This window comes from Triticum dicoccoides, chromosome 6A (assembly GCF_002162155.2).
Source record: "Triticum dicoccoides isolate Atlit2015 ecotype Zavitan chromosome 6A, WEW_v2.0, whole genome shotgun sequence".
NCBI lineage: Eukaryota > Viridiplantae > Streptophyta > Magnoliopsida > Poales > Poaceae > Triticum > Triticum dicoccoides.
In genome coordinates, this window is record NC_041390.1 from 188,525,229 (window position 1) to 188,537,388 (window position 12,160).

Sequence of the window (12,160 nt, forward strand, 5' to 3'; positions counted from 1 at the left end):
TTGTTAAGTGTGAGTGTGCGTTAGGATTGAGGGTAATTAAATACGTATGGAGACATAGAGACGTTGAACGTGCATGTGTGAGAGGTATACATGTATACGTGGGATGTGCGTGTGTGCACGCGCATGATCAAGATAAAAGAAAGAAGACATAAGTCATAAGATCAACGACATGGGAGAGACGGATCGGTATGACAATATGCATGCATGTCAGAATGCAGGGAAGAAGGCCCAACAATTAAGCATGTGTTTTTGTCTTTAAGAGATAGTGGTGTAGGCTGGATCATGCATCTATGGCGAGCAGAGGGAGTGAGGCGCAACGATTGTGCAAAAGAGACCAACCTATAAATGCATACGTATGGACAGACATATATAGTGTAGGTGATAGGAAGCAAGACTACGTGCGAGAAACAAATGTTGACGGAGAAACTACAGATAGATACAGAGATGGAGATGCTAGCTAGAGGGACATCCGCTAGTTTGGGTGTTGGAGATGACCGTCGGGTGGTTCAAAGGGTGAAGTTATATATGTGTGTGAGAGGGCACTTGACTGCATGTAGAGAGAAACATATGTAGTGTGCGTGATAGGAATCAAGAGTGAGGGCGAGAAAGAAGGTTGATGGAGAAACAGATAAATAGAAAGATAAAGATGCTAGCTAGTGTGAGTTAGAGATAGGAGTCGAGTGGATCAGAAGGCTAGGTTATGTGTGTGGGTGTGAGAGAGATAGAGAGAGGGTGCATGTGAGTCACATACAAACAGATATCAGAGAGAAATGAGATCCAGAGAGACGGAGTTTTGTGTCTGCGAGAGAGAAATATATTTCACAACGTGAGTGATAGCTAGAGAGACATACGAGGGAACGCAAGATATCTCTAGGGAGAGAGGGTGTGTGTGAGCGACATACAAGAGAACAATGGAGAAATATGAGACCCTAGGAGACAGAGTTTGTGTTTGTGTGTGAGAAATAGATATTGAGGAGGAAGAGTCGTAGGTTCTCATATCTAAGGAGCGAAAGACATCTCTGTATGAGGGGTGTGCAAGTAGCACACATGAGAATAGTAGAGAGAAATGAGACCCCGGGAGACAAAGTTTTGTGTTTGTGTGAGAGAAAGAGATTCCACATGGAGAATCATAGTTAGAGACACATAGCAGGGAGCGAGATATACTTAGAGAGAGATAGAGTGATGAAGGTCGAGGGAGAGAGTACCATCAGTGTGTTACGAAGATAAAAGATCATTGTCGACATACATGTAGCACGAGAGATACCTGAGAGACGATGAATGCGTGTAGGTCCAGAGAGATAGTCCTATATAAGCATGAGTGATAGCTATACGAGACGAATATCTGGATTAAAGGGGATTCAAATATTTAAACTAGAGATCATGACATCGATAATATCATAACGCAAATTGGTGTATCAAACATGCATATTCATTTGAATTTGGGCACACGTGTAATGTTATATAGTTTATCAATATTGGCGATCCATAGATTCTTCAATTACAAACAATGCATGGTTTATATGCAATTAATGTCTAAACAGGATTACACTATATGTTGCGTGTGTGAAACACATTATACATGTTTGAGAAGTAAAAAACCCGCATGAAACACACATTAATTGGAGACAGTTAGCAAGGAATGCATACATTGGATTTCAACATAAAGTGGTTTCAAATATTTGAAAATCTGAATTGATGGATAGAACCTTATGAATCTGAGATCATGCCATTTGTAAACCATATTTATGTATAAATGGTGTTGTGCTTTTGAAAGTATATATAAAAAATTATGTATATAGAATGTAATTCCAATTGAAAATGGATCCCGCCCGAAAAATACAAACGTGATTCGAATTGAGTTGGCACGGTAAACGTGCACTCTGCAAAATTTGAACGAAGCGGGGAAAGTCGCAGTAACCGCCCGAAACCAAAATCTGCGAGATGGAAATCACTATTGCCTATCCTTGCCACGCAAAGCCTATCTGCTGGATTTCTATAGGTTTCGATAGGGGTAGGTTTGTAATTTCACCCAAACGTGATGTAACCGCCTCTCACCCGGATTCATACACGGTGGGCGCCAAAACACAATGTCTCCTCGGCCGAAATCGACTCCCTCCCCGATTCATATTCATACACGGTGGGCGCCTAAACAAACTCTTGTCGGCAAATATTTGGTGTATGCGAGATTACCATCCTATCCCCAACCGACTAATGTTGCTGTGATGTAGTAGAAATTTGAAACAGGGGCTAAGTTTGTAAATTTCCTCGCATTTGAGACAAGCGCGCCCTAAATACATGGTTCCCGCCTTCCTCTCTACCTCCCTTTCCCCATTCGTACTCCGTGGGCGCCAAAACACCATCTCCACTCCACCCTCCTCCGTCCGCCGCTGTCCGCCACCCCATCCACCACCATCCTCCTCCACCATGCCGGAGCTGATACCCCGACGCCGCCATCCATTACAAGAGATCGACCTCTCTCATCCACGGGTTTGGACCGGGATCCTTGCATCCTGTCCTCTCGCTTCATCCCCGCCGTTGTCCACCTTGCCGGCGCCGCTCCTACGACCGTATCGTCCACCGCGCCCCACTGCCACCATCTACCCTCCTACATCTGCTTCCACGCCACCGACAGCCATCGCTACCGCAGCACCGTCAAATTCTCAGCAGATGCGTACACGGCGCCGCACCAGAGGTGGTACTCTTTCGTATCTGCTCAACTTATTTATCACAGCAAGAAAATAGATCGCCACTGCTTTACTCTGATTTCTTCTCTTGGTTGCGAAGTTGCCTTTGTCCGGTTTGCACCTTCAGATCTGCCATGGCACGCTCAACACTATACTCCCAATGCTTATGGTTTTCCCCTTTTATATTCCACACTAGTTAAATCACAGTAGACTAAATTTCAAAATTGGGTCAGTCGATTTTTCAGAGCTTGCCGGAGTTCGCCGGTGCGATCGAAGGGGCTCGGGTGGTTGTGGGGCCTCACCGAACGAAGAAAACTCGACGTGGGTGGGGGTTGGGGCAGGGGTGGGGGTGGCGGAGGAACACAGGCGATGGGGGCCGGTGGTCCGGCCGGCGGCCCGTGCGGTGTTCTGTATGGGAAGAATCAGAGACGAGGAAGAAGAAGGGTTAGGAGACGTAGGATCTTCATCCAACCGCCTGAAATGGTCGAGAGACAGCTGGGAGTTGCATTCTTAATGCGCTCTGGTTCATCATGTGTGGGCACTGCACAACCAACATTTCATTATCCAAAATCGGCTTGCTCTTCTTTACCATGTTCCTCTTCCGTTCTTCTTTAATATGTACTCTCTCCGTTCCTAAATACAAGTATTTGTATAGATTCCACCATGGACTACATATGGAGCAAAATGAGTGAATCTACACTCTAAAATGTATCTGGATACATCTGTATGTGATCCATAGTGGAAATCTATACCAAGACTTATATTTTGGAATGGAGGGAGTATGATAGTAGTACAGTATGTTCCTTGTACTGAAGATGAGCAGGGACATTTGCAGTGTAGAGGTCTATACGGTCGGTTGTGATGGACACTTTGAGCCTCTTTGATTCGTAGGATCTTGTAAACATAGGAATATGATTTGTAGTGGCCTGCCCACTTGAATCCTATAAGAATAGCAAGGAAATGTGGGGAGCTGTGTCACCTTTGAGAGTTACACTGATATTAATAGTACCGCACCTTCACTTGAAGAGAGCTAGTATCCGAAGCCTTTCTAGCTGTACTGACAATACTAGCACATATATTCCAGCAAGTTCCACTTTGCTGATTTTACTCTGATGCTTAAAGTTTTCCCGTTATATCTACACTATGATCTGTGTAGCTGCTTTGTGTCGCACTAGCAGCAGTCCACTCTTGAAGCTAAACACTGCAATGACTTACAAAATTGGCACCAAGGCATTGAGTGCCATTCTGGATGCAATGAAACTCATACTCCCCACCTGTTGATTCTTGTTCAGAATATGATCCTAATGACTATTCTAACCTCAAGGAGTCAAAGGCAGATGGCCTGTCCTATTCACCCATCAAGGTGCCAGTTTTAATTTGGCAATGTTTTATTGATTGCGGGTATCTTGCATATGTTGTCTTGCATTTCTTCTACTTTGTTACACTACCATCTTCTTAGTTTACTCATCATATATGTCGAGATGCCATGCCCATCCATTATCAATACATATTCCATCTGTCATCATACCATGTTTTTTCACTCAAATGTTGTTCTTGTGCATCAGACATCAAAAAGGAAGAGGGTGATTGCCGAACCTAAAGGAGCACCAGCAAAGTCCTTGAAAAATGTGGTGGTGCCGGAGAAATCAGACAGCACCCCACTTATATTGGCTGTACAACCAATGACACAAAACGTAGGACCGACTCCAGCAGACTGTACCCATACTTCACTGGCCACACCACTAGCCCCACCACACAGGACCTGCACTCCAGCAAAAGGTATACCAATTTCATTTGCCATAGCACCAGCTGTACCACATAAAAATCCCACTCTAGCAAAAAGTACAGCAAGTCCACCGGCCAAAAACCAATCCCAACTGCAGAGACGGCCAATTCCTGCAGATTGGAACCCCATTCCATTTATTCCCAGTTTAAAAGACAATGCTTTCAATGTTGTTAGGGACTACGTGCATATATTCCCATCATGGGAAGATTATTGTGAAGACAAACACCATTTTCACATCTTCCTATCCAACTTACGTGTAAGTGCTATTACTCATGGTTATTATTTTCTTGTTTTCTGCTGATTGAACACATCAATGATATACATTACATTGTTGTAACTAGGAGAGGGTAAATCTGGATAGTCATGATGAGCAAAGCTTGTTTGTGCTTTCAAAGGAAGCATTGCAGCAGTATCGGTGTTACCTGAGGAAATCACACTTTGATGGCAAGTCTATAAACGAATTTCCGGTGAAGTCTCCTGTGCTGAATTTAGAAGACATTGAATGGAAAAACCTTGTTATGCACTGGTCTTGTTCCTAGGATGACGTACTGTCTATGAAATCACATGACAATTTGAACTTCTACTTTTCCGTATGTGCCTTACGGATCATTTTTTGCAGGAAATCTGCTCAAAGAAGAATTCCGGTTTGACAAGAACGACAGGATATCACAAATATGCTGCCCACTGCTTTGCTCTTGTTAGTACATGTTGTCCTGTATCACTGCACTTGCATACATACCTAGTTCATTATGTGACAGCAGTATGCATGATAGCTTGCTTATCAATTGTTCGCTCCAAATTATCTGATCTATATGAATGGTTACATTAGTGTAGAATATATCCAATGCCAATGTTTTTTTAGCTCTGCATTGTTCTTGTAAGTACATGTTGTCCTTTATCAGTGTACTTATAATGACAGGTAGTTGTTCATGTACCATCACTCTGCAGCTTATTTTCCTTTGCCCTCCATTTTCTACACATCAGATCTATATTTACTCTTACCATAAGGTTGGTACTGAAGAAGTTTAGCTGTGCATTGCTCTTGGTTGTACCTTTTGCCTGTATCGCTGCACTTACATTTATAGCTACTTGGTTATGTAGCATCACTCTTCATCTTATCTTAAATATTCTCCATTTTTCGTATATTATCACATCTATATTTACTCTTAACAAAATGTAGAATAAAGGCAATGCTTTTGAAGAAGATTCTGTGGTAAACTTCTTGAATTGCCCCCCCCCCCATCATCATGGACAAGGCCTTTATAGAGCCTGTCTTCACCAATAATGTAAATTTGTCTATCTCAAGGCTTCAAACTTTGTTGTATATATTTGGTTAGGCATGACTTCAACAGCTGTTTATTTTTGGTGTTTGCATCAAATTGCTTGTTTAAAGTTTATTATGCAGTTCATAAACAAAAGTTTGTCCTTTCTCAATTTAAGTTTTCAGTTGTACAACCAAGTTCCTTCTTCATACCATTGATATGTCTCCAACGTATCTATAATTTTTGATTGCTCCATGCTATATTATCTACTGTTTTGGACATTATTGGGCTTTATTATCCACTTTTATATTATTTTTGGGACTAACCTATTAACCGGAGGCCCAGCCTAGAATTGCTGGTTTTTTGCTAGTTTTAGGGTTTCGAAGAAAAGGAATATCAAACGGAGTCCAAACGGAATGAAACCTTCGGGAACGTGATTTTCTCACCGAATACAACTCATGAGACTTGGACCCTACGTCAAGCCAATCAACAGGAGGCCACGAGGTAGGGGGGCGCGCCCTCCACCCTCGTGAGCCCCCTATTTCTCCACCGACGTACTTCTTCCTCCTATATATACCCACGTACCCCCAAACGATCAGAAACGAAGCAAAAATCCTAATTCCACCACCGTAACTTTCTGTATCCACGAGATCCCATCTTGGGGCCTGTTCCGGAGCTCCGCCGGAGGGGTCAGCGATCACGGAGGGCTTCTACATCCACACCATAGCCTCTCCGATGAAGTGTGAGTAGTTTACTTTAGACCTACGGGTCCATAGTTAGTAGCTAGATGGCTTCTTCTCTCTTTTTGGATCTCAATACAATGTTCTCCCCCTCTCTTGTGGAGATCTATTCGATGTAATCTTCCTTTTGCGGTGTGTTTGTTGAGACCGATGAATTGTGGGTTTATGCTCAAGTCTATCTATGAATAATATTTGAATCTTCTCTGAATTCTTTTATGTATGATTGGTTATCTTTGCAAGTCTCTTCGACAGTTTGGTTTGGCCTACTAGATTGATCTTTCTTGCAATGGGAGAAGTGCTTAGCTTTGGGTTCAATCTTGCGGTGTTCTTTCCCAGTGACAGTAAGGGCAGCAAGGCACGTATTGTATTGTTGCCATCGATGATAACAAGATGGGGTTTTCTTCATATTGCATGAGTGTATCCCTCTACATCATGTCATCTTGCTTAAGGCGTTACTCTGTTTTTAACTTAATACTCTAGATGCATGCTGGATAGAGGTCGATGAGTGGAGTAATAGTAGTAGATGCAGGCAGGAGTCGGTCTACTTGTCTCGGATGTGATGCCTATATACATGATCATACCTAGATATTCTCATAACTATGCTCAATTCTATCAATTGCTCAACAGTAATTTGTTCACCCACCGTAGAATACTTATGCTCTCGAGAGAAGCCAGTAGTGAAACCTATGGCCCCCGGGTCTATCTTCATCATATCAATCTCCTACTACTTAGTTATTTACTTTGCTATTTTACTTTGCCTTTATTTTACTTTGCATCTTTATCATAAAAATACCAAAAATATTATCTTATCATATCTATCAGATCTCACTCTCGTAAGTGGCCCTATAGGGATTGACAACCCCTATTTGCGTTGGTTGCGAGGATTTATTTGTTTTGTGCAGGTACGAGGGACTTGCGTGTAGCCTCCTACTGGATTGATACCTTGGTTCTCAAAAACTGAGGTTAATACTTACGCTACTTTGCTGCATCATCCCTTCCTCTTCGGGGAAAACCAACGCAGTGCTAAAAGAGGTAGCAAGAAGGATTTCTGGCGCCGTTGCTGGGGAGGTATACGCAAAAGTCAACATACCAAGTACCCATCACATACCCTTATCTCCCGCATTACATTATTTGCCATTTGCCTCTCGTTTTCCTCTCCCCCCAATTCACCCTTGCCATTTTATTCGCCCTCTCTCTCTATCCCCCCTCTCTATTTGCCCTTTTTCCGCTTGCTTTTTGTTTGCTTGTGTGTTAGTTTGCTTGTTTGTCATGATGGCTCAAGATAATACTAAATTGTGTGACTTCACCAATGCCAACAACAATGATTTTATTAGCACTCCGATTGCTCCTCTTACTGATGTTGAATCTTGTGAAATTAATACTACTTTGCTGAATCTTGTCATGAAAGATCCATTCTCCGGCGTTCCTAGTGAAGATGCCGCTACCCATCTTAATAGCTTCGTTGATTTGTGTGACATGCAAAAGAAGAAAGATGTGGATAATGATATTGTTAAATTGAAGCTATTTCCTTTTTCGCTTAGAGATCGTGCTAAAGCTTGGTTTTCGTCTTTGCCTAAAAATAGTATTGATTCATGGAACAAGTGCAAAGATGCTTTTATCTCTAAGTATTTTCCTCCACTAAGATCATCTCTCTTAGAAACGATATTATGAACTTTAAGCAACTTGATCATGAACATGTTGCGAAGCTTGGGAGAGAATGAAATTAATGATACGTAATTGCCCTACTCATGGTTTAAACTTGTGGATGATTATACAAATTTTTTATGCCGGATTGAATTTTGCTTCTAGAAATCTTTTAGATTCGGCCGCGGGAGAAACTTTTATGAAAATCACCTTAGGAGAAGCTACTAAGCTCCTAGATAATATTATGGTTAATTATTCTCAATGGCATACTGAAAGATTTACTAATAAAAAGGTGCATGCGATAGAAGAAATTAATGTTTGAGTGGAAAGATGGATGAACTTATGAAATTATTTGCTAATAAGAGTTATTCTTCTGATCCTAATGATATTCCCTTGTCTAATTTGATTGAGAATAATAGTGAATCTATGGATGTGAATTTTGTTGGTAGGAACAATTTTGGTAACAACGTGTATAGAGGAAATTTCAATCCTAGGCCTTATCCTAGTAATCCCTCTAATAATTATGGTAATTCCTACAACAATTCTTATGGAAATTATAATAATATGCCCTCTGATTTTGATTCTAATATTAAAGAATTTATCACTTCGCAAAAGAATTTTAATGCTATGATTGAAAAAAAGTTGCTTAAGATTGATGATTTGGCTAGGAATGTTGATAGAAGTGCTCTTGATGTTGATTCTTTGAAACTTAGATCTATTCCTCCTAAGCATGATATCAATGAGTCTCTCAAAGCCATGAGAATTTCCATTGACGAGTGCAAAGAAAGAACCACTAGGATACGTGCTAAGAAAGATGCCTTTATAAAAGCATGTTCTTCTAATTCCTATGAAAATAATGATGAAGATCTAAAAGTTATTGTTGTGTCCCCTATTAAATCTTTTTTTTGCAATAAGAATCTTGATAATGATGGGACTGAATATGATCCACCTTTACCTAGAAGGCGTTCCAAGAATGCTGAATCTTTTGATCTTGATGCTAAATTTGATAAAAGTGGGATTGAAGAAATTAAAACCCTAGATGTTGCTAAACCCACTATTATGGATTTCAAGGAATTTAACTATGAAAATTGCTCTTTGATTGATTGTATTTCCTTGTTGCAATCCATGCTAAATTCTCCTCATGCTTATAGTCAAAATAAAGTGTTTACTAAACATATCGTTGATGCCTTGATGCAATCTTATGAAGAAAAACTTGAATTGGAAGTTTCTATCCCTAGAAAACTTTATGATGAGTGGGAACCAACTATTAAAAATAAAATTAAAGATCATTAATGCTATGCTTTATGTGATTTGGGTGCTAGTGTTTCCAGGATTCCAAAAACTTTGTGTGATTTGTTAGGATTCCATGATTTTGATGATTGCTCTCTAAACTTGCACCTTGAGGATTCCACTATTAAGAAACCTATGGGAAGAATTAATGATGTTCTTATTGTTTCAAAAAGGAATTATGTGCCCGTAGATTTTATTGTTCTTGACATAGATTGCAATCCTTCATGTCCTATTATTCTTGGTAGACCTTTCCTTAGAACGATTTGTGCAATTATTGATATGAAGGAAGGAAATATTAGATTCCAATTTCCATTAAGGAAAGGCATGGAACACTTTCCTAGAAATAAAATTAATTACCTTATGAATCTATTATGAGAGCCACTTATGGATTGCCTACCAAAGATGGAAATACCTAGATCTATTCTTGCTTGTTATGCCTAGCTAGGGGCGTTAAACGATAGCGCTTGTTGGGAGGCAACCCAATTTTATTTTTATTACTTGATTTTTGCTCCTGCTTAGTAATAAATAAATTATTTAGCCTTTGTTTTGTTTGTGTTTTTTGTGTTTAATTAGTGTTTGTGCCAAGTAGAACCGTTGGGAAGACTTGGGGAAAGTCTTGTTGAACTTGCTGTAAAAAACAGAAACTTTAGCGCTCACGAGAACTGCTGTCATTTTTATTTGGAGAGTGCTATTTAGTTAATTATTTTTTAAGATGATTAATAGATAAATTACTCACGTCCAGAAATTTATTTTAGAGTTTTTTGGGTTCCAGATCTTGCGCTAGCTACAGATTACTACAAACTGTTCTGTTTTTGACAGATTCTGTTTTTTGTGTGTTGTTTGCTTATTTTGATGAATCTATGGCTAGTAAAATAGTTTATAAACCATAGATAAGTTGGAATACAGTAGGTATAACACCCATATAAATAAATAATGAGTTCATTACAGTATCTTGAAGTGGTCTTTTGTTTTGTTTCGCTAACGGAGCTCACGAGTTTTCTACTTTAAGTTTTGTGTTGTGAAGTTTTCAAGTTTTGGGTAAAGATTTGATGGATTATGGAACAAGGAGTGGAAAGAGCCTAAGATTGGCGATGCCCATGGCACCCCCAATATAATCTAAGGACACCTAAAAGCCAAAGCATGGGGATGCCCCGGAAGTCATCCCCTCTTTCGTCTACTTATATCGGTAACTTTACTTGGAGCTATATTTTTATTTACCACATGATATGTGTTTTGCTTGGTGCGTATTGTATGATTTGAGTCTTTTCTTATTAGTTTACCACAATCATCCTTGCTGTACACACCTTTTGAGAGAGACATACATGATTTGGAATTTGTTAGAATACTCTATGTGCTTCGCTTATATCTTTTGAGTTATATAATTTTGCTCTAGTGCTTCACTTATATATCTTTTAGAGCATAGTGGTGGATTTGTTTTATAGGAACTATTGATATCTCATGCTTCACTTAGATTATTTTTAGAGTCTTAATAGCATGGTAATTTGCTTAAAATCCTAATATGCTTGGTATGCAAGATTAAGAATAAAAATTCTCTTATGAGTGTTTTGAATACTATGATAAGTTTGATACTTGATAATTGTTTTGCGACATGGAGATGGTGATATTAAAGTCATGCTAGTTGAGTAGTTGTGAATTTGAGAAATACTTGTGTTGAAGCTTGTGATTCCCGTAGCATGCACGTATGGTGAACCGTTATGTGATGAAGTCGGAGCATGATTTATTTATTGATTGTCTTCCTTATGAGTGGCGGTAGGGGACGAGCGATGGTATTTTCCTACCAATCTATCCCCCTAGGAGCATGCGCGTAATACTTTGCTTTGATAACTTGTAGATTTTTGCAATAAGTATATGAGTTCTTTATGACTAATGTTGAGTCCATGGATTATACGCACTCTCACCCTTCCACCTTTGCTAGCCTCTCTAATACCGCGCACCTTTCGCCGGCATCATACACCCACCATATACCTTCCTCAAAACAGCCACCATACCTACCTATTATGGCATTTCCATAGCCATTCCGAGATATATTGCCATGCAACTTTCCACCGTTCCGTTTATGACACACTCCATCATTGTCATATTGCTTAGCATGATCATGTAGTTGATATAGTATTTGTGGAAAAGCCACCATTCATAATTCTTTCATACTTGTCACTCATGCATCATTGCATATCCCTGTACACCGCCGGAGGCATTCACATTGAGTCATATTTTGTTCTAAGTATCGAGTTGTGATTGTTGAGTTGTAAGAAAAATAAAAGTGTGATGATCATCATTATAGAGCATTGTCCCAAGTGAGGAAAGGATGATGGAGACTATGATTCCCCCACAAGTCGGGATGAGACTCCGGACAAAAAAAAGAGGCCATAAAAAAAGAGAAAAGGCCCAAATAAAAAATAAAAAGAGAAAAAAAGAGAGAAAAAGAGAGAAGGGACAATGTTACTATCCTTTTACCACACTTGTGCTTCAAAGTAGCACCATGATCTTCATAGTAGAGAGTCTCTCATGTTATCACTTTCATATACTAGTGGGAATTTTTCATTATAGAACTTGGCTTGTATATTCCAATGATGGGCTTCCTCAAAATTGCCCTAGGTCTTCATGAGCAAGCGAGTTGGATGCACACCCACTTAGTTTCTTTTTGAGCTTTCATATACTTATAGCTCTAGTGCATCCGTTGCATGGCCATCCCTACTCACTCACATTGATATCTATTGATGGGCATCTCCATAG